We start from the raw sequence: 24,936 nt of genomic DNA, 5'->3' as shown, positions 1-24,936 counted from the left end.
GTTACGATTCCTGATGTCAGATTTGTGTCCATTTATTGTTTTGCATAGAGACTGTCCGGTTTGGCCAATGTACATGGCAGAGGGGCATTGCTGGCACATGATGGCATATATCACATTGGTAGATGTGCAGGTGAACGAGCCCCTGATGGCGTGGCTAATGTGATTAGGTCCTATGATGGTGTCACTGACAAAGGAGGTGCTGTCGTCATCATTAATAGGTCGGAATATGAACAAGAGGCTCCTAGGCAGCTCTCCAACACCACTTTCTACAAGCCATTACCCTCTGATCCCACTGAGGGTTACCAAAAGAAACTACACCATTTGCTCAAGAAACTCCCTGAAACAGCACAAGAACAAATCCGCACAGACACACCCCTAGAACCCTGACCAGGGATATTCTATCTGCTACCCAAGATCCATAAACCTGGAAATCCTGGAAGCCCCATCATCTCAGGCATTGGCACCCTGACAGCAGGATTGTCTGGCTATGTAAACTCCCTCCTCAGGCCCTACGCTACCAGCACTCCCAGCTATCTTCGAGACACCACTGACTTCCTGAGGAAACTGCAATCCATCGGTGATCTTCCTGAAAACACCATCCTGGCCACTATGGATGTAAAAGCCCTCTACGCCAACATTCCACACAAAGATGGACTACAAGTCGTCAGGAACAGTATCCCTGATAATGTTACAGCAAACCTGGTGGCTGAACTTTGTGACTTTGTCCTCACCCATAACTATTGCACGTTTGGGGACAAACTATACCTTCAAATCAGCAGCATTGCCATGGGTACCCGCATGGCCCCAGAGCATGCCAACATTTTTATGGCTGACTTGGAACAACGCTTCCTCAGCTCTCGTCCCCTAATGTCCCTACTCTACTTGCACCACATTGATGACATCTTCATCATCTGGACTCATGGAAAAGAAGCCCTTGGGGAATTCCACGATGATTTTAACAATTTCCTTCCCACCATCAACATGGACACTACGGTGCTAATAAGCGATGGTCACATAAACACCACCCTATACCGGAAACCTACTGATTGCTATTCCTACCTACATGCCTCCAGCTTTCATCCAGACCACACCACAAGATCTATTGTGTACAGCCAAGCTCTACGATACAACCGCATTTGCTCCAACCCTTCAGACAGAGACAAACACCTACAAGATCTCTATCAAGCATTCTTACAACTACAATACTCACCTGCTGAAGTGAAGAAACAGACTGACAGAGCCAGAAGAGTACCCAGAAGTCACCTACTATGGGACAGGCCCAAAAAAGAAAATAACAGAACGCCACTAGCCATCACCTTCAGCCCCCAACTAAAACCTCTCCAATGCATCATCAAGGATCTACAACCTATCCTGAAATATGACCCATCACTCTCACAGATCTTGGGAGACAGGCCAGTCCTTGCTTACAGACAGCCCCCCAACCTGAAGCAAATACTCACCACACAACAGAACCACTAACCCAGGAACCTATCCTTGCAACAAAGCCCGTTGCCAACTGTGTCCACATATCTACTCAGGGGACACCATCATCAGACCTAATCACATCAGCCACACTATCAGAGCCTCGTTCACCAGCACATCTACCAATGTGATATATGCCATCATGTGCCAGCAATGCCCCTCTGCCATGTACATTGGTCAAACTGGACAGTCTCTATGTAAAAGAATAAATGAACAGAAATCAGACGTCAAGAATTATAACATTCAAAAACCAGTCGGAGAACACTTCAATCTCTTTGGTCACTCAATTACAGACCTAAAAGTGGCAATACTTCAACAAAAAAAACTTCAGAAACAGACTCCAATGAGAGACTGCTGAATTGGAATTAATTTGCAAACTGGATACAATTAACTTAGGCTTGAATAAAGACTGGGAGTGGATGGGTCATTACACAAAGTAAAACTATTTCCCCATGCTTATTCCCCCCCGCTGTTCCTCAGACGTTCTTATCAACTGCTGGAAATGGCCCACCTTGATTATCACTACAAAAGGTTTTTTTCACCCCCGCTCTCCTGCTAGTAATAGCTCACTTTAAGTGATCACTCTCGTTACAGTGTGTATGGTAACACCCATTGTTTCATTTTTTCTGTGTATATAAATCTCCCCACTGTATTTTTCCACTGAATGCATCTGATGAAGTGAGCTGTAGCTCACGAAAGCTTATGCTCAAATAAATGTGTTAGTCTCTAAGGTGCCACAAGTCCTCCTTTTCTTTTTGCGGATACAGACTAACTCGGCTGCTACTCTGAAACTTGAATAAATATGTGGACAGAGTTGGCATCGGGCTTTGTTGCAAGGATAGGTTCCTGGGTTAGTGTTTTTGTTGTGTGGTGTGTGGTTGCTGGTAAGTATTTGTTTCAGGTTGGGGGGCTGTCTGTAAGCGAGGACTGGTCTGTCTCCCAAGATCTGTGAGAATGAGGGATCATTTTTCAGGATAGGTTGTAAAAGATTTAAGGGTGGCAATTTTGCAACAGAAAAGCTTCAAAAACAGACTGCTGATCTTGAATTAATATACAAACGAGATACCACTAACTTGGGTTTGAATAGAGACTGGGAGTGGCTGGGTCATTACACATATTGAATCTATTTCCTTAAGTTAAGTATCCTCACACCTTCTTGTCAACTGTCTAAATGGGCCATCTTGATTATCACTACAAAAGTTTTTTTTTCTCCTGCTGATAATAGGTCATCTTAACTAATTACAGGTTTCAGAGTAACAGCCGTGTTAGTCTGTATTCGCAAAAAGAAAAGGAGTACTTGTGGCACCTTAGAGACTAACCAATTTATTTGAGCATGAGCTTTCGTGAGCTACAGCTCACTTCACTTCATGAAGTGAGCTGTAGCTCACGAAAGCTCATGCTCCAATAAATTGTTTAGTCTCTAAGGTGCCACAAGTACTCCTTTTCTTTTTGCTTAACTAATTAGCCTCTCATAGTTTGTATGGTAACTTCCAACTTATCTGTGTATATATATCTATTTATATCTTACTTTATGTTCCATTCTATGCATCCAATGAAGTTGGCTGTAGCTCACGAAAGCTTATGCTCTAATAAATTTGTTAGTCTCTAAGGTGCCACAAGTACTCCTGTTCTTTTTGCGGATACAGACTAACACGGCTGCTACTCTGAAACCTTTTAAAAGAGGGATGTCAATAGTTAAGGTGCCAATAGATGGTGTTCAAGAATATGCAGCATTATTACTGGGATGAACAGAACTTCTGGTTGTTGTGCACTGCAAATGGCTTCTTGTGTGTATCTCTGTATGTAGCTTGTAATAGCATCCTATTAAATCTGTCCTGCACAACTACTGTGTAGTCTAAACACTGGTAACAGATAATACAGTACTACTGACCTCCATGAAGTTGGAGAACTACTTGACTATGAATGGTGTAACCCCTAAGATAACCTCTCTTTATCGCTCAAATGCAAGTGGACAAGTAGAATGTGTGAATAGACGTTAGAGAGACAAGGTGGGTGAGGTAATATCTTTTATTGGACCAACTTCTGTTGGTGAGAGAGTTAACAGGCCACTCTACCTTGAATGGTTCCTTACCATATGTGCTAACTTCTTATGCTAAACAATTTGTTCCACCTTGCATTTTGCTGTGACGGGTACCTTTCCCAGTACTGAAGAAGAGCTCTGTGTGGCTTGAAAGCTTGTCTCTGTCACCAACAGAAGTAGGTCTAATAAAAGATATTACCTCACCCACCTTGTCTCTCTGCACAGCTACAGGAATTTCTGTCTTTGAATAAACCTTACACATTCACAGTCTTTGCCCTCAGCGAGTACAATGGCTGTATAAGTCTAGTGCTGCCAGTGGACCTAGACTCTCAGAATAAGTGGGGAGGGAGAAAGGGAAGAGCCATAGCTCTTCATTTTGCCCCCTGCAGGAACTGGCACATAAGCACGAGTCTGTCAAAGGCACAATGTCTTACATATTTCTTTCTGAGATAGTTTGGTTCTGCACCATCCCCATGTGGTTAGTAGCTGAATAGCCATAATCTTGTCATACTTACACATGCTTTATCCTGAGCAATGTATATAACTGCAACAGGGCTTATTTGGTGCTGGCCTAATTCAGTGTAGTTTATTTCTAAAGAAAAGCATTCAGGGCTTTGACTGAGCCTGGTAAGGCTTCCTTGATGGCCTTCTCCGTGACCAGCCTGGTCTGATCAATGTGGAGATGGAAGCCAAAACCAAGGCTAATATAATGCCCTCTAAGCTCCCCAGTCACAAGAGCAGAAGTCTCCTTGTCACACTAGACAAAATCTGGTTCCAAATTCTCATTACAGGTGACTTCTGGTTCTGCCATGACACATACAACTGTGTGTAGTTCTATAGCTTGTTTCTTCAAGGTGTTAATTGATGTTAAGCTGCTCCCTGAAGTTACCTGGTAGCTTAGTGCATTGTTACATCTGGCTTCTGGCTGCCCATATGTGGTTAGTAAGAGGGTAACAGGTAGCAATAGGGAAAAACTTAATAATAAAATTTAAAGGCAAACCCCCTCCCAAATTACTTTTTTATTTAATTGAAAGCTGAGAGTCTTATGTTATCACATGACTCCAGAAGCTGGGTCTTTAAGAAAAAAAGCACCAGATATCACAAGTTCTATGATACAATTACAAAAGTTGGCAACACCAGCTGACACCTCTGACAGCTGTGGAGTTAACCTCTCTTATATGCTTGCATTGATCAAGAATGAAAATGTATTCTCAGTCTGGATGACTTATTTTAGATTAAAGGAAATAAAGAAAACACTAACAAATATAAGGTCTCTACCATGTGTATGACTAGGGCTCTACAACATTCTCGACCATGAAAAATGCATCACGGACTGTGAAATGTGGTCTCCCACCATGAAATCTGGTCATTTGTATGTTTTTATCCTATCCTATACAGATTTCGCAGGAGAGACCAGCATTTCTCAAAGTGGGGGTCCTGACCCAAAAGGGAGCTACAGGGCGATCTCAAGGTTATTTTAGGGGGGTCATGGTATTGCTATCCTTACATCTGTGCTGACTTCAGAGCTGGGCGGCGGAAGAACAGCGGCTGTTGGCCGGGCGCCCAGCTCTGAAGGCAGTACCCCACCAGCAACAGCGCAGAAGTAAGGGTGGCAAAACCATACCATGCCACCCTTACTTCTGCGCTGCTGCCTTCAGAGCTGGGTGGCCGGACAGTGGCAGTTGCTGACTGAGGGCCCGGCTCTGCAGGCAGCAGTGCAGAATACCATACCAGGCCATCCTTACTTCTGCGGTGCTGGTGGTCGTGGCTCTGCCTTCAGAAATGGGATCTCAGCCAGCAGTCACTACTCTCCAGCTGCTAAGCTCTGAAGTCAGCGCCGCTGCCTGCAGCTGTGCAGAAGTAAGAGCAGCAGTGCTGCAGTCCCGGCTTTGCACCTCCCTCCCAACTCCTTTTTGGGTCAGGGCCCCTACCTACAATTACAACACTGTGAAATTTGAGATTTAAATAGCTGCAGTCATGAAATTTACAATTTATAAAATCCTAGGACTCTGAAATTGACCAAAATGGACTGTGAATTTGGTAGGGCCCTATATGACTCAGTCTGAAACATCTTGAAACTGCCTGTGAGGCATTGCCCCTGCAGAAAGGCTAGTGAAGCCCACTTTTTACTCTTAAAGGAACAGTAGATAGAAAACAGCCTTATAGTGACACAAATTGCACGCTGTGAGATCAGAATCAGGCTCTCTAACTCCACCAGGTGAGAGGAGGACAGAGTTGGAAAGCCATGATAAAGATTCTGATTTATGTAAGAAAAACGAGAACCCCCCCTACATGAATGAGTTTTGGGAGGTAAGCACTCTAGAGTTGCCAACTGTCCATGATTGTCCCAGAGTCTCCAGGCATTAAAGATTAATCTTTAAAGATTATGTCATGTGATGAATCCTCCAGGAATACATCCAACCAAAATTGGCAACCCTAAAGCACACAGACCCTGAATCCCCTTTTAAGGGGGGCAAGTAGGCTTTATAACAGGCAGGGGTGTAGATAAGGATGTGTTCCTCTTTAGAAATTGGCATGCTTCACACATATTGTTTGCCCAGTCTGAGAGTCCTGAACTTTATTTCACCTGATACTTTATATCTGTGCTTAGAATGTATTTCTTCTAAGTAGTTCATTGGCTTCACTTCTCATATCATTAGGGCTCTTTGTTTTCTTAAACCTGAAACATGTCTCCTTGTTTCTCAAACTATTAGAGCCTAATATGTGCCCAACATTCAAATTAAAGTATTTTATTCCCCTTAACAAAAATGTGTGTAAAGCTAGTTAGAAGGAATGGGGAAGCCTGAATGATAACAGAAAATGTACAAGCAACGTAGCTAAATAAAATCATAAATGTCAATCAACCTCTACAGGCTGATATCTATGCTTTTCAGAACTCAAAGCAGTAGTAACTTAACTGTTTTTCTCCAGGTGGTGTCAGGAATAAATCAATGGGGACACAGCTCCTCCATCTGATAAATGATTGCTACAGACAAGAGTGCTTTTATCTAAACTACTTTTTTATTAGGTCTCAAGCATGTGCACACACACTTATACATATTTGGTAGCAGTAGGTTCAGAGCATGCCAAACATTTCTATTTACCCAAAGTCTGGAATGGTTTTGAGTAATTCCGGGGCCCTCCTTCTGTCCAGCTTCTGTGGAGTTTAGGTGCCAGCTCCTTGCCCAAAGAAAAGCTTCCTCCGTCTTCTCCAAAGTATATCCTTTTGCCTAATTGTTTATATCTAACTTAAACAAAGCACATAACTCATAGTGACTCCTAGAGGGTTGCCACAATAACCCCTAATGGGTCACCAATTCTCCTAATTTCAGCAAACTACTCATCTCTTATCATCAAAGCATTCCTAGTATCTCTAGTCATAACAATAAAACTTATATGTCAGGGGCACTTAAAACCAAGGTTGACTGTCTAAATATTCCTTCCATTCTAATGGTACATTAACTCTCTGTCTCATCCTCTCATTCTGATTAGCAGAACTGCAAACATGCAGCTCTTTGGCCTTCCCTGAGAGTATAAGATTATTTCTAGCTCTGGTATGTGGTTTTCAGCTAGCAGTAGCTGGACACACAAAATGGCTGACTGAAGTAATGTCAAGTTCTAGGATTACAAGGCTACAGGCTTCCCATTCTTCATGTGAAATGGCCTATTCAGGTGTACCTTTGTCTTTTGAGTTTGTTGAAATGTAATTCACAGAGTAGTAATTCACAGAGTCACAGAGTTGGAAGGGACCTGAGGAGGTCATCTAGTCCAAACCCCTGCTCAAAGCAGGACCAATCCCCAATTTTTCCCCAGATCCCTAAATGGCCCCCTCAAGGATTGAACTCACAACCTTGGGTTTAGCAGGAAGGCTGTAGAGAAATTAGTTCCGTAATATCTTTTAGTTTCAAAAATATGCCAGTAAAATTGTTCCTTGGAAAGCTAGAAATTGGTGGTAAATGATCCTCTCCCATCTGGTTATTTATCGATTTTTGAATCTTTCAATTAACAAGAGCAGTTAATGTGAAAACAAAGGCTAGTATTCTATGGAGTTTCTTCCTTAACATTTACCTTTGCAATGCACCAGTATTTCCAAACTGAACTATTTCAGTTTTGGGCTGAAATATTTTGGTTTTGGGGTGTTAGTTTTTCAATGAAAAACTGAAGATTTCTATGGAAATACAACATTTTTTGTAATAATAATAATAATAATAATGATTTCTTCAAATCTAGTGAGGGTGGAGTATTTCTCTGCCCTAACTCTAACAGCAGGCCAAGAGTTCTCTTCCTCTACTACTTCACATCCCCTACTCATACAATACAAAGAGTTTGCCATAATTTTGTTTTACACAACATTTCGCTCAGTCTGTTGAAACAGACAAACAAAAAGGAGGCAGCTAGGTAAGATTTTCCAAGACTGGATTTGCAGGTAGGGGTACATGCTACAAAGATATGCACTTTCTTGGAGGTATTTTATCTTTTAGTTTTCACTGAGAGTCGAGCTATGGACTTGTTGAAAACGCCCGTATATAAGATGTAGCTGATTTCCCAGTGTTTAGTAGATGATGATGCTGGAGCTGCATACTATATGGTATGTGCACTTCCCTGCACCTTTGACAGAGGATATGAACTGTAATTTGGAATGAGTAATGTAAACCCTGAAATAGTAACTTTTTAACTGACTTAAATCAAGCATAAGCAATAGAGCAATTTGAAAGGTTTGGTCTACAAAAAATGTCACATTCCATGGAAGAATGCTTCCTCTATTTGATCTGTCACTAAAATTCTCAAAACATGACACTCCTTGAACATAATACACTTTGATGATAAACTAGATTAACTTTCCCAGTACAAGTGAAAGGCCACCTGTTGCCAGAATGCCCATATTCTCGTTGGCTGTCTTGTAGCTGTCATCACTTCCATGCAATCTGCGCCCAACATGCTGGAATATAATGAATATGTCAGGAGTTGGAGGTCAGCCATCAAAGTACATGAAAACTTGGCTCGCATACAGTGTCAGCATGGAAGACTCGCCTATCATCTTGTGCAAAGGATTTCTGCACCACTTGATTTGTTTGCACAGGGTTTGTTTCTGTTGGATGGAACACATTTACTGAGAGGCTTTTTGACAGCACATTCAAACATTTTCAATTTGGAAAATGGTGCTTCCTGTTTCAGGCTGCTTAACTGATGGGTCGTGTGAAATGCCACTGGAGATGATTGTTATTGTTGTTATTTTAGCAAGAAAAGATCGACGAGTGTTGAAGTGTTTTGATGAGGGAGAAAGCTATGAGGGATATAGGATACCTACCAGTTTGTAACCCTTTCACATAAAACTGTAACAATTCTCCTTATTTACTTTTTATTCAGTCCTGACTGAGGCTAACTCTCACTGGCTTTAACTCCTTGTGGTGGGAGTTTGTCTTAGTTAAAGACCTCAGAATTTTGCCCATCAAGAATACTGCACTTTAAAATGCAGCAGAAAATTCTCAGATTCTTTTAAGACCTATCACATAATAATTCCTGTCATCTTAGCGTTTCTCTCTGCTTCCCCCCAGTAATGAAGGACATAGTCCATATATTTTAGGGATCTAACATATATATAAATACACATATCCCTAAGGTATGTGGGACATTGGCCCCTAAAATTTGGGATATTTACCTCTTGCCTATTTATACCATTCCTCCCAGGTTCCTCCTATTGCTCTCCATTCTTTCTTTAAACCATAGGTTGAACAGGGAATGGACTCAGTCAGAGGAAATGGATTGAACCTGCTATTGTTGAGAGCCCACCTCTGGCTGACGTGAGAAAAAGGCCAAGAGGCTGCGGCATACCTCAGTGTAGGATTTCATGGCAGGATGATACAAAGACAATTGCCAAAATGCAGGCTCTCCAACATAATGTAGGACTTTAGACAGCTATTCAGTGCCAAGGACTGCATGGATTTGTTTGTGCGTGCATATAGTGGTGATAGCAGGTAAAAATGAATTTTAAACACAAAAAATGGGCGAGGTTATTAGAAATATTCTGACCACGTGCCTTTTTAGGCATAAATTCAAATCCCAGCCCCCTGCCATCTACATTTAACAGAGCACCATCGAATCATTTGGATGAGGATGAGGATCACTTGGTCTATCCACATACATTGTGGACAGATTGAATTAATCATTTGTAAGATGTCACTGGTAGAATAATATCTAGTCCAGCCATGAATATAGCGCCAATAGAAGCTGCTCCACAATCTCCCTGGATCCACTGCTTTAACTACTGTTAGAGCTAAAATTATAACCCTAACACTAGGTAATCTATGTTTTCTTTCCTGGCATTTAAATTAGTTAATACTTGGGCTTATAGAATATTCTTTCACAAACAATCCCCTTCCCAAATATTGTTAATGCAGAGTTAAGGTTGCAGGTGATATCTTGTACCTTTCCAGAATGTCAAGTTCAGCAAAAACTCTCACATCTGAAAACTACAAAAATGGAGTTAAGGTTTCATGGACATGTACTTGAACTCTGCCCCACAGCAGCTAGCAAGTGCTGGGAACTATCTTCATGCACTCTTCCTGCATACACTGTGTTAGGTGTAGCGGTGTCACTAATGGGGACACAGGCAGTCAGGCCTAGTGGTTAGAGTAGGAGCCGGTAACTAGAGCCAATGGGTCAGAGCTGGAATCAGGAAGCCAGAAACCAGCACCAAAGCGTCAAAGCCAGTAGGAAAACAGAGCTGGAGCAGGTTAGTAGGACAGGTGTAAGGGTAGAAGAAAGGCAGGATCAGGCCTGGTACTTGGGTAATGAAGACACAGATAAGACTTCCTCTATAAGCATGCACACTGGGTAGCCTGAGATCACTGGTTGTTGGGCTTAAGAGCAGGCTCGCTGACTTCCTTGGCCAATCAGGGAGAGCGGTCAACCGGGTGGCCTTACTGTGGCTCAGCTGTGCTCATGGGCTGCCAGGATCCTGGGCAGACACAGCTGCAAATTATCATTCCTGACAAACTGTATTGAATAGTGGAGGGATTAGTGGAAGAAACTTGACAAAGCTGTGATAGTGATGTAAGATGATCTGGGGAGCCCTCTTGGGGTCTGAAAAATATCTGCTTGCTCCTCCACCCATGTGTGTGATGAATGGAAACAGCTGGTTGTGTACCGTGAGAGATTTAGTTTACCTCCTTTCAGGCCTGAATTGTGTGTGGAGTGTCAGTAGTGGTCCCTACGGGTCTTCTTGCCTTGGAGATTGTCAGCAGTGGGGTGGGAGATGAGCACAGTGTTGTTATGATGGGTAAGTAAAAGTGTTGTGTTAAATGGAATCCTGGCTGAAGGGGTTGTGAAGTGTAGTAAGGGGGTGGCTGCCTTTGTGGAGTAGGTTTCGTGTTTGACTGTATGACAGGTGAAAGTAGCGGCTGTTCAGTACACCGCCTCTGAACACCAGTTCTGCTTTAGCAAAAAGAAGGTGTTAAACTGTTATATGGCAGTCATGTGCCCTATTCCCTGAGTGTTCTGTGCTATCTGTAAAGACAGAGTGTGAGTATTTGTGCTACAAGCCTGCTGGGGGTATTGCTCAAAAAGGACAGAGTTAAGGTTGATTTTGTCATGTACCTAATTCTGTATTTCCTGGTTTGTGTTTTGCTGAACTGAAAATATATGAGATACCACTGAGTATTCTTATGTCTGTGCTAAGTCTTTTTTTTTTTAAGATGAATTTACAATTTCTTTTTTAAACAGAAAGAGAACTGTTTTTTGTTGGAGTTAGTGTTTATTTAGGCAGTTACGTTATCATACATGTTTGCAATTAAGGCACTGATGTGGCTAGCTAAATGATATGTGATTCCTTAGGAATTCTCCCCCTCCTCTTCCTGGCTGTATAACTTGTTGTAGTGGAATTGTGATAACGGTCATGCTTTGAAGTGTTCTGTTCTGAGGTTATAAGAATGTATTGATTTTTGTTAAATGCTTCCCCATCACCACCCAAAGTGTCAGTATCACAGGAACCCCTTGATCAAATGATCCCAAGTCAGGGCCATGAATGTTGCACAGCAAAATTAAAGACAATCCAAGTAAGCGTACAGATTTTAAAATACCTAGAATCTTTTACACAGAAAGTGCTCCCCTATCGTTATTAGGAGTGTTTGGTATTTATACTGTAATCTACTGTGGCAAGAAGATAATGGAACTGTGTCTCCTTTATGGTGATGTACATGGTGAATACTACACCAGATTTCAGGCATTTTACTACTGTTTAGATGTCAGAATAGCTAGATTTTTTTTTTAACACAATCAAAGAACGTTCAGCCTATATCCTTTGGAGAAGGGAGTACATACCTACACTGAGATCACAGAGACTTGTGTGTAGATGTGCTGGAACGTAGTAGGAAAAGGAAAGCGCATAGGCACATCTGGTAAAAATAGAATTAAGTTTAGGTAACATACAGTGGCAGGAATTTTCTTTCTCAGTAACTCTTTCCATTGAGCTGTATGGACAGAATTCACCTCAAGAGAATTTAAGGAAAAAAAAATGGGGAAACAGCATCTCTCAGCCACAGCCAAATCTTCAAAGTGTATGTGAACATTCAAACAGTGAACTGCATGCGTGCTTTAGGACGCGTCTGTTTATCTGCTTAGTTCAATAGTGCATGTGTATATCACCCAATATCACAGATGCTTGACAATGGTGATTCCTCCTCATTTAGGTAATTGCTAAATTTAGGTCTAGGCTGTAATTTCCCCCCCTCATATATTAGCATGAATCATGTGTGGTGGGGAAGGTTGTGGTGATTTGTTTTGTCTACCTTTGAAACACGGAGCAGTGGAACACCTATTAGTAAAGGGGAGAGTACCCCACAGGATCTAGTTCAGAGGAACGGGGTTTGTCTGCAGGTAGGCCCTCCCCATTGTCTTCTGCAGTGAGAGAAATCTCTGCCACAAATGAATGCTGTTGACATTTCACATATGTACTGAATTGCTGTAACCCTAGCTAAATATTTAACACAACGAAGCTAGGATTTTTGCAGCTATTCAGTGTGTATGGGAAAATGTCAGCCTCTACAAAAGCACTTTCATTTACATTACGTACAGGAAATAATAATGTGTTGCACTTCTCTAGTATCTTTCATTAAATGTTCTCGAAGTGCTTTACAAACATTAATTAATCCACCTAACCTCTGGCAGGTAGGTACGTTTTGCTATACCCATTTAACCAGTGAGAAACTGCAGAACAGGGACCTTGTTGAAAGTCACAGAGCAAGTCAGCGGCTGAGCTGGGAACAGTCTAGTTAGGAAGGATGCCCTTGTGGTTGAAGCCCAGTCCTGTGCTGTAGAATTTTGTCCAGTTCCTGGCTTTGCCACAGACTCTCTGTAATCTTGGGCAAGTGACTTAGTGTTTTTTCTTGGTGAAATCCTGGCTTTACTGAAGTCAGAGACAAAATTCCTATTAATTTCTGTGGGGCCAGGATTTCACTCTTGGTCTCAAATCCCCATATATAAAATGGGGATAATATTTTTCTACTAAACGGGGGTGGTGTGGTGAAGATAATTCCATGAATCCTTAGGGGGCTTTATAGTGGTGGGAGCCATGTTATTAAGTACCTAGATAGATTTCTGACTCCTCCCTGCTCTAATCACTAGGCAACACTGACTTAGAAATGGAAGATTTTGGTCCTTTACCTACGACTTCACCCAGAAAAATAACTGTTTAAATAAGCGCACCAGCCCAGAATCTTTGCTCCATCTAGCCCAGCATCCTGTATCTGACAATGACCAAGACCAGATCCTTCAGAGGAAGTACAAAAATTTCCACAGTGAACAATTATGAAAATAACCATTTTGCTAGGGCAGTCAGACCCCTGACCCATGTCCAAATGCCTTTGTTCGATGCAAATTGCTTCTGTGTCTTTGCTAATCAATTTAGCACAAGGCAAAAATGTATCCTGGAAATCTGTAGCTTGATTCTTGCATTGTTTAAAATGCATCAGCACCTTTCTGATTAGAGGTCTGGGAGCTGATTTGTCATTCCTTTCTCCATACTTTGACATTTCCCAGCTCTTGCAGTTGCTAAGTCATCTAACATCAACCTGACTTAATATACTATATTCCACTGGCCTGACAACAGTAATACAATGGTGTTATGATTTAAATGGTATGGGGAACAGTTGCCAATTTTGCCTGTCTGATTCTTTCTTTGCAAACAGTAGTACTGACCCTGAAATATCCTAGATGCCTCTTGCATAGTCCTTAGCACCCTTAACTTCAATTGGTATATTATCTAAGGTAGATGGATATTGACCTTTTATTAGCTTGGACATTGAGGTCACTGAATATCTTGTAGAAGGTGTTCGATACCTTGCAAGATCAAGCCCACTATTTCTGAGGGATGTGAAAAAATTCAGTGTATGAGTCATATTATGACTGGCATGTGCATAGGGGGCAGGTGGGACGGAAGCAGTGGGAATGGATGAGTCACAAGGAGTCTTCCCTAATTAGTATCATGTTCCAATCCCATATACTGCTCAGCCTCAGTTGCTGTGTTCCTGTGTTCTCCTGCTCCCCTTTAGGAAGCCCAGTGGTACAGGCTAAAGTTGGCAGGACTGAGGAATATCTATGGTCTTGCTCCCCATCTGTCCCATTCAGCGAAGCTAGTGTATGCGGGGACGAGAGGGTAGTATGTTGCACCCATAAGGCATGGTGCAGGATGCAGGCTTCCTGTGTATTTCTGGGAGTTCAGGGTGGGGGGAGAGAAATTGTTTCTGCACTGCTGCCAAAGCTGGTAAGTGGGTAAAAGTCACAATGGAGCCCTATTCACATAACACTGCTATTAAATACACAGTAAATAGGTATTCAGAATTATATACCCAAAAAAGCATTAATATAGCTACTGTGTGTTAAGTTTAATACCTTTTAATGGATATTAGAATTAGAAACAGGGAAATGGACATTAAAACCCCTATTAAACATATTTTAATTATCTTCTGTAGTTAGTCTCTTGCCCTGTAGAAATGCATAATGCTCCTTTGTGTGTGTGTGTGTGTGTGTATGTATATATATACACATACACACACAAACACACACCCTTATGAATATCTAAATGGTTTATTTGGGGACCTTAACCTAAAGCATTGCAGAGGAAAGGTTGTTATTGATTTCATACTGAAAACCTGCGGCCTCATTCATTAATATGTAATTTAAATTCATTATTTATGGAATTAGTTAGCCAAAAAGTAGTGTCTATGCAACTGTATGTGTTTCTATGAAACATGCCTTCAATGCCCAAATGAATGAATTTTTCACTGGCCCTTATGCTGTAAGGTCCTTTAAGGAAGGTTTTAGTTGCATTATTCAAGATTTTTGGCTTATTAATAGTTCTCGGAGGAAATGCAGTACAAACCTCTCCCTATTCCAAGTGTCATTGTTATCACTGAATTACTAATCAGGGATTGCAGACCAAACCAGGATTTGCATATGCCAGTTATAACATCCACAGCACAGACAAGAGAAATATTGCAACTTCAAGCTTAAGCAGAGCACTGAAAAAATCAAAGTTTATATAAATTACTTAGGTTTGTTTCAACAACAACAAAATAACCCTGACCCATAGTATCTACACATGAGGTCTTCTCTGATGCTTCTGTCTAAACTCATTACTGTTAGCTGTCACACCCCTCTTGCTCTTAGGTACAATCTCAAGTAAATAGAGATTGTTGCTTTGCCTCCTTTTCATCCACTGCTTATATTTTCCTTTATGTTGCTTTTGGATAAATGGCACTCAGACGATTATCGGGACACTCTCCATGAGCTGCTATTGCCTTCCATCCACTTTCTAATAATAACAGCACTGTTTCCTCTCTCTGACTTCCTCCTCCTCTCTCAAAGCACAATCATTTCAAAAATATCCTCCTCTTCACCCCCTCACCTTCCCTCCCCCCAACCCCCGCCACTGCACACATAATTATTACACTTTACATTGAAAACTGAAATTTGCTGTTAAATTCTCAGTCCAGCAAATGGGCGAAATTGATACATTATCTATCTGGAACTTGAAACATGCTATGAGTCATCTTTAGAAATGGGAAATAAGGTACTTTCCTTCAAGTGAAAAGTCGCTAAGGAATCTTCTGGAAGTGACTGTGTGGGGAGTTGGGACTCCCCTGAGTCCTCACTAGACCCTGATTCAAGTTCTTTATAATGTCCTTCCCTTATTTGTAACACACAGGGGGCTCTCCAAACAAAAAAGTCCTCCCCCCCTCCCTTGAGAGAGAGGGGAGTCGGAGTAAAAGCAAAGAAAGGCAATGGTGATCTGTCTTAGACAGTCTGTAGGGGCTTGGCTTGTCACCTGGTACAGCATCTTTAGTTGGGGCTCTACCTCCAGCCCCTCTTCTTAGGGCATATGGTGACCAGACAGCAAGTGTGAAAAATTGGGGGTGGGCGGTATAGGTGCCTATATAAGAAAAAAGCCCCAAAAATCAGGACTATCCTGATTTTATAGGGACAGTCCTGATTTTATCTGGTCAACCTACAGGGCACATTGCTTTATAGCTGCTCTATGCAGTTTCAGGGACAGAGGCCGGAGAGTCTCTCCCTCTTGGCTGATTTGTGTCTCTGAGGTACAGCAGTCTTTCTACCGCAGTTTTTCCTTCCAAAGTGTTCTCCTCCCCGCCCTCCCCCCCGATCCTCAACAAGCATTACAGGTGCACCTGATTAGTGCTGAATGAGCCCAGAAGAGCTTGTTAGCCTCCTCTGTACTGGAGTGAGGGTGTGCCCCTTCATAGGCACTAAGTAGGCTTTTTATATTCTCTTGCCATGTGGTCTTTCTTTCTTTGTCCCAAAGACAAGCTGTCCATCAGAAGGCATGGAAAAACCTCAGAGTTCTGTCCATAGGCATGTCCCTACATACCTTGCTGAGTCACAAGATGTAACTGCCTTCTCTCAATGGGTCAGTTGTATAGCTGATGGTCCTTAATGGACCATCCAGCAGGCTAGGCAGAGCTGACACCAACTAGTCTGAGGTGTCACCCAGAAGCACAGCGTAAGTTTGAAATACAGACAGTATAGAGCCAATACTTATAACTTTAAATACAAAAATGATACATGCACCCAGATACAATCATCATAACCAGCAAACCATAATCTTGTCTTAGACACCTTGTATGACCCCCTTTATACAAGATTTGGTGCCACTACAGGACCTTGGTTGCAACAATGATCTATATGGTCCCAGTTCATGTCAATAATGTCACAATGGCTGTGAGCTGAAGGGGCCATTACAGTTGGTGAAGCAGTAATGGGAGGGGTTTACACCTTCTCCAGGACCTAACATTCTGGACTTTGTAAACAGCCTACAAAACATCCTCCAAAACTCTTTAGCCTTTTCTAGAGAAAACCTAAAACATGCTCAGAAAGAGCAAAAGGCCTGGTATGATAAACATGCCAGAGAGCCTTCCTTCAAGGTAGGGGACCAGGTCATGCTCCTGAAGGCGCTCCAGGCCCATAAGATGGAAGCATCGTGGGATGGGCCATTTACAGTCCTAGAGCACCTGGGAACTGTTAACTATCTCATAGCATCCCCCACCTCAGACCTAAAGCCTAAGGTGTATCATGTTAATTCTCTAAAGCCCTTTTATTCCAGAGAATTGAAGGTTTGTCAGTTTACAGCCCAGGGAGGAGATGATGCTGAGTGGCCTGAAGGTGTCTACTATGAAGGAAAAGTGATGGTGGCATGGAAGAAGTGAACATCTCCATGACCCTTGGGCGTATGCAGCGACAGCAGATCAAGGAGCTGTGCACTAGCTTTGTGCCGATGTTCTCAGCCACCCCAGGATGGACCGAACGGGCATACCACTCCATTGACACAGGTAATGCTCACCCAATTAGAGACCAACCTTACTGAGCGTCTCCTCAAGCCAAAACTGCTGTAGGACAGGAGATCCAGGACATGCTACAGATGGGGGTAATCCACCTCTCTAAAAGTGCATGGGCATCTCCAGTGATTCTAGTTCCCAAACCAGATTGGGAGATACGCTTTTGCGTGGACTACTGTAAGCTAAATGCTGTAACTCGCCCAGACAACTATCTAATGCCACATACAGATGAGCTATTGGAGAAACTGGGATGTGGCCAGTTCATCTCTACCTTAGACTTAACCAAGGGGTACTGGCAGGTACCACTAGATGAATCTGCCAAGGAAAGGTCAGCCTTCGTCACCCATCTAGGTCTGTATGAATTTAATATGCTCCCTTTTGGGCTGCGAAATGCACCCTCCACCTTCCAGAAACTTGTAGGTAGTCTCCTAGCAGGATTGGGAGAAACTGCAGTTGCCTACCTTGACGATGTGGCCATATTTTCGGATTCCTGGGCAGAACACCTGGAGCATCTACAAAAAGTCTTTGAGTGCATAAGGGAGGCAGGACTAACTGTTAAAGCTACACCCATACATTTGGGGACAGAGTTTCCACCTGCAAACTGACCATGCTGCACTGAAGTGGCTTCATACTATGAAGGACAACAAAAAACTTCTTTGGTGGAGTTTAGCTCTCCAAGATTTTGAAATACAACACATTTCAGGAGCTTCTAACAAAGTGGCTGATGAACTCTCCCGTGAAAGTTTCCTAGAATCAATGGGTTAAAATCATCCTTGAAATGTGGGAAATAGTTATTTTTTATATAATCAGTAGCATATCTAGAGGTGCATGTGTCTTATTAACTCTTTTCTCCTAGAGCTCCAGGAAGAAATCACAGCCAGTGTGGAGCAGGCTGTCCAGCACTGTCTGTGATTTGGGGGGCATTGTAACAATTCGATGACTCACCAGCATGGTGCCTCCTGCTGGTCGTCTCGGGAATTAGCTCTTCCAGTTCAGAGCACCCTCTGCAGGCTGGTGACTCACCTGCTGCTGGCCCCCCATGTCCCTCCCAGACACCAGTGTCCCTTTACCTTGGGGTGCTGCCCCTTGGCAGTGCCCCCAGACTCTGGGTCTCCCTTCCCAGGGATCCTCCAACCCTCTATCCCCACCTTGCCTCAGTGGCTACTGCCAGTCATCATCCAACCCCTGCTCACTGGGGCAGACTGTAGTCTGTAAAACACTCATCACTGGCAAGGGGGTTGGACCTGCTGCCTCCGCCTAACCCTAGGCTGCACCTTTGCAAACCCAGTACCTATTTTGGCCTTTGACCAGGCCCACAGCCTGGGGATTTGCCAGGCTAGAGCTCCCCAGCTCCTCCTCCCTTTTCCCAGCACTGCTCTGTCCCAAATACTCTTCTCAGCCAGGTCCTTCTCTCTCAAGAGCTAGAGAGAGCCTGCCTCAGCTCCTGGCTCACAGCTCTTTTATAGGGCCAGCTGTGGCCTAATCCTAATTCCCCAGTCAGCCTAGCCTTTTCCCTCAGCCCCAGCCCTCTCCAAGGGCTGGCTTTTAACCCCTTCTAAGCCAGAGCAGGGTGACCGCCCCGCTACACACACACCCTCAAGATCACCACCCCTGGGCATAGGGCGGGGGTCTCCTGGCTTGGACCACGCACCCATGCATGTTGTGTTCTCTGCAGAAGCCATTGGGTCATCTATTTCTATGGTGAAAGCGGGCAAACTATTTCCTCCTGTCTGCTAGTGGGATGATAAGGGTGAGCTTAAGTGGGATGTATTAGTGGTGTTTTCTTCCCTTTTTATCCACCTGTGGTTGGCTTTTCCACAGGAAGACCTAAAGTCATAGATGATGGATAACATCAAATGGCTCTTAAGTAGATTAAAAGATTCTTCCACGTAGCACAATTTAAAAACAATGTGATGGACTGATTGTCAGGAGGTTCTCTTCTGCACTATAGGGGTAATGAAGAAGTTAGATTTTGAGGAAAAGTTTGTATGTCTCCCAGGTGCAATATGACCTGGTCAAGGCCCCTCTCCAGCCACTCCCCATAATTGAGGTTCCATTTCAGCATGTAGCTGTGGATATTTTGGGTCCTTTCCCTAAGAAGACACCCAGAGGAAAGCTGTACATACTGACTTGCTTGGCCACAAGTTTCCTAAAGATGTGTTCAGCTATTGAGGATCTAATCCTCCCAGAAGAAATTTAACATTTTCATGGACTTTCATTGTGCCAGAGCCAACTCTGGCCACTGGGCCAGGGCCTCAGCTGACTCTGGCCGACAGTTTCATAAAGATGTGTTCAGCTATTGAGGGTCTAATCCTTCCGGAAGAAATGTAACATTTTCATGGTGTGATATTCTGTACCTCCACACTCAGGCAGTGCAGCGCCCCCTCCCACTCTTAGAGCCATGACTGAGTCCCACATGTATGTATTTGTTATAACATTGCATCACTTTATATTGTACATGCTACATTGTGACTATGAAATCATATTTTCTTTAGTACACATGTAACCACGTTATGTAAAATTGAGCAAAATGCTTAAAACAGTTCAAACACATTATGTGAGGAAAATTACACACTGAAAATGTGTTTCAGAGTAACAGCCGTGTTAGTCTGTATTCACAAAAAGAAAAGGAGTACTTGTGGCACCTTAGAGACTAACCAATTTATTTGAGCATGAGCTTTCGTGAGCTACAGCACTGAAGCATTTCCCAGGCCTATCTTCTTCAGTCCTGCATCTCAGGATATAAGATACTCTAGACCGGCTATAAGCTGTACAAAGGGAGACTACAAGAAAATAGGTGAAGTGGTCTAAGACATACTTGCTTTTCTTGGGCAAGACCTCATAAGATCAGATGACATGTCCTTCAATTTTGCTCAATTTTGCTGTGTAAAAGAATGAAAGCCGGCACCTCCTAGAGTAGAAAACCTCCCAAACGTTTTAGAAATGAATCAACCACTATATTAAGTCACACATGCTGCCCTACCCTCTGTTTATATACCAAACCAGAATACAAGCAGAATAGCTGTACTGTGCTGAGAGCCAGGTGTGTGCTGGGAAGTCTCTATACCCCTTTTCATGCCTTTCTTTGCAACAGAATGGAGGGCTGCGGGTGTAGCCACTAAACAGGTCTGTGCTGCAGTAGGTGACAGCCAATGTATGAGGTGTATAGGAACCCCATTTCTCTCTACCACTAGAGTACCAGTGCAGCTATTCCATGCCAACCCAGCAGGCTAAGGGGCAAAATATTCCACCCAAAGCCAGATTTTAGAGCTTTGATGAGAGGTGGCACCATTTGGCCCCACTTGTTCTATGTTTCTTGCCTCATTTTCTTGCTAAGGATGTTTGCATACCATAATCTTCCCTTTTCTGTGATCTCATAACTTCCATAGCAAGTTGTTTCTAATGTCGTAAGTAGTGGTGATATGTGGTAGATAAGCAGCAGTAGATGAACTTAAGATGTCTAGTGACTAATAGCAATGGAAACCAAGTGCTCCACCTCAGAAAAACCAATAACTTGGGAGTTCTCAGGATTAGGCAGATACAGGGTCAGAACAAGGTGATCCTTTCCCCAAGTATAGGGTCTCTATCTAGTCATAGAATCATAGAATATCAGGGTTGGAAGGGACCTCAGGAGGTCATCTAGTCCAACCTCCTGCTCAAAGCAGGACCAATCCCCAACTAAATCATCCGAGCCAGGGCTTTGTCAAGTCTGACCTCAAAAACCTCTAAGGAAGGCGATTCCACCACCTCTCTCGGTAACCCATTCCAGTACTTCACCACCCTCCTAGTGAAAAAGTTTTTCAAAATATCCAACCTAAACCTCCCCCACTGCAACTTGAGACCATTACTCCTTGTTCTTCTTCGAGTGCTGTCCCTGTGGGTGCTCCACTCTAGGTGACGGTGCGTCCTGGCACCGTTGATCAGAGATCTTTGGTAGCAGTGCCTAGTCGGGACGCACATGCTCAGCTGCTGTCTCGCGGAGGCGTTAGGGTCTACCGAAGCGTGCATGTCCCACACTCCCCTCAGTTCCTTCTCAACCATCCTTGGCTGGAGACAGGACTTGGGGCAGTGCTGATCCTCTTCCCTGGTTTCTGAAGGAAACAATTACAAAGAACATAGAAATAGTTAGTAACATCCCAGTTGTTTCCCTTCCTTTAGAATAGTTACTTAGTTAAAAAAAAAAACAACTTTTTTCTTCAACAATGCCAGGGGCTTCAGGATTCATGAAATGTGCTTCCTATTAGGACTTTATGCCAAGGTCCGATGGACACTCGCGTTGTGTGAAGTGCCTCGACAAGACACACGTCCCTGCCAAGTATGTCCACTGCACGAGCCTCAAAACCGGGGCTCGTCGTGACAGGGACCTGCGGCTGAAAATGCTTCTTATGCAGAAATCCCTGCAGCCGCCTCTGGAGATGGGCAATGGCAAACCCCCTCTCTCACACTCCCCGACCAGGTCCGAACCAATTGTGGCGCGCACTTAGGCGACCACAAGGCTGCTGGTGTCTATCAGAGAGGCATCTGCACATCAATCTCCTAGAACTCAGAGCCCTCAGGAACAGAGGAGCACGATCTCACTCCCTATGCACAGCAACCATTAAACTATGGAATTGGTGCATACAACATCACGTAAAAGTGACCACTTCCTACCTGCCCACGTGTCACAACACTATCTCTGACACACTCAGCAGACACTTCTCCAAGGAATACGAATGGGAGTTACATCCCACAATACTCGGACAGCTCTCCTCCCACTGGGATACTCTGTTGATAGACCTGTTTGCCACTCCTCAAAACTACAAATGCCATCTATTTTGCTCCAGAGCAGGACCTGGAAACGCATCTCTAGGGGACGCATTCCTCATCCCATGGAACAACTCCCTGATGTATGTTTTTCCACCGATTCCACTGATACTCAGGGTTCTACGCAAGATCACAGAGGACAAGACCCGGGTCATACTGATTGCCCCAGCTTGTCCCAAGCAGACATGGTATCCTTAGCTGTTACACATGTCCATCCATCCTCCCTGGACTCTATCTGACAGACCAGATCTCCTCTCCCAGAACTGTGGTTGGCTTCTTCATCCACAGCTCTGGAAACTCCATCTCACGGTGTGGTTCCTTCATGGTTTCAATTCCCCGAATTAGCCTGCTCGGAACAGGTCCAACACATCCTCTCCTCGCAGTAGAAGAGACTCCACTCCTTAGACTTCCCTGCAAAAGTGGACATGCTTCTCCATCTGGTGCTTCCACAGATGCCTGACACCCCAGACTGCAACCCTCCCTGACATCTTAGACTGTCTTTTCGAACTAAAACAGGACGGGCTTTTGCTCAGTTCCATCAGAGTACACCTCGTGGCCCTTACCACCTTCCATGACACTCTGGACCGCTATGCACTTTTCGCCCACCCTACCATGAAACACTTCCTTACAGTCCTGCAAAATCTCTACCCAGAGATTCATTCACCGGTAACCTCCTGAAGTCTCAACCTAGTTCTCCACATGCTTATGAAAACCCCCTTTCAAGCCCCTGGCCACCTCATCCCTGCTCTACATGTCCATGAAAGTGGCTCTCTTGGTTGCAATAACGTCAACAAGAAGGGTTGGTGAAATAAGTGCCCTGATGGCCTACCCTCCTTACACCATTTTCTCTAAAGATCAGGTTACTATATGAACCCGCCCCAAATTCCTCCCCAAGATGGTGTCTACCTTCCACCTTAACCAGTCAATACACTTACCTGTATTCCATCCCAAGCCTCACATGACTCCACAGGAAGCTGTGTTACATACCCTTGACATCCAACGGGCTCTTGCATTCTATCTTGACAGAACTAAACCATTTTGTGAATCCCCTAGGCGATTTGTTTCTACTACCGAGAGATCAAAGGGTGACGCTATCTCTAAGCAAAGACTCTCCAAGTGGAGCTCAGCCTGCATCAGATCCTATCAGACCCAGAATGTTCAACCACCAGACTCATTTTACTAGAACAATGTCAACATCTATTGCCTTCCTCCACAATGTACCTGTTACAGACATATGAAAGGTGGCCATGTGGACATCTGACCACACATTTGCCAAACATTACACTATCACACGGGATACCATGGCAGATACCATAGTTGGCCATACGGTACTGTCTACCATTGTGCCTCACACAACCCCAAAATCGCACCAACCATAGTGGATACTCCTTCACATTCACCAAGAGTGGAGCACCCACAGGGACAGCACTCGAAGAAGAAGAGAAAGTTACTCACCTTGCAGTAACTGTGGTTCTTTGAGATGTGTGTCCCTGTGGGTGCTCCACTACCCACCCTCCTCCCCTCTACTTTAGAGTACTAATCAGGCAACTCTATGGTAGAGAAGGAACTGAGGGGGTGCGGGACATGTGCACTTAGGCAGACCCTAACAATGCCGTGAGACAGCATCTAAACACGTGCTTCCCGACCAGGCACTGCTACCAAAGATCTCTGATCAATGGCACCAGGACGCACCATCACCTAGAATGGAGCACCCACAGGGACACACATCTCAAAGAACCTCAGTTACTGCAAGGTGAGTAACTTTCTCTTCTGTCATCTGCTACCACTGGGAACAGTCTAGATCCATCCTCTTTGGAACGCCCTTTCAGGTAGTTGACAGCAGCTATCAAATCTCCCCTCATTCTTCTCTTCTGAAGACTAAATAATCCCAGTTCCCTCAGCCTCTCCCCATAAGTCATGTGCTCCAGCCCCCTAATCATTTTTGTTGCCCTCTGCTGGACTCTTTCCAATTTTGCCACATCCTTCTTGTATTGTGTGGCCCCAAACTGGACAAAGTACTCCAGATATGGCCTCACTAATGCTGAATAGAGGGGAATGATCACGTCCCTTGATCTGCTGGCAATGCCCTTACTTATACATCCCAAAATGCCATTGGCCTTCTTGGCAACAAGGGCACACTGTTGACTCATATCCAGCTTCTCGTCCACTGTAACCCCTAGGTCTTTTTCTGCAGAACTTCTGCCTAGCCACTTGGTCCCAGTTCTGTAGCAGTGCATGGGATTCTTCTGTCCTAAGTGCAGGACTCTGCACTTGTCCTTGTTGAACCTCATCAGATTTCTTTTGGCCCAATCCTCTAATTTGTCTAGGTCCCTCTGAATCCTATCCCTACCCTCCAGCATATCTACCACTTCTCCCAGTTTAGTGTCATCTGCAAACTTGCTGAGGGACAGCAATCTACGCCATCCTCCAGATCATTAATGAAGATATTGAACAAAACCAGCCCCAGGACTGACTGATACTGGCTGCCAACTAGACATGGAACCATTGATCACTACCAATTGAGCCTGATGATCTAGCCAGCTTTCTATCCACCTTATAGTTCATTCATGCAGCCCATACTTCTTTAACTTGCTGGCAAGCGTACTGTGGGAGACCATTTCAAAAGCTTTGCTAAAGGCAAGGAATAACACATCCACTGCTTTCCCCTTATCCACAGAGCCAGTTATTTCATCATAGAAGGCAATTAGGTTAGTCAGGCATGACTTGCCCTTGGTGAATCCATGCTGACTGTTCCTGATCACT

The sequence above is a fragment of the Eretmochelys imbricata genome, chromosome 5, assembly GCF_965152235.1.
Source record: "Eretmochelys imbricata isolate rEreImb1 chromosome 5, rEreImb1.hap1, whole genome shotgun sequence".
NCBI classification, from domain to species: Eukaryota; Metazoa; Chordata; order Testudines; family Cheloniidae; genus Eretmochelys; species Eretmochelys imbricata.
The sequence above is the reverse complement of the archived record's forward strand: the minus strand, read 5'-3'. Positions refer to the sequence as shown.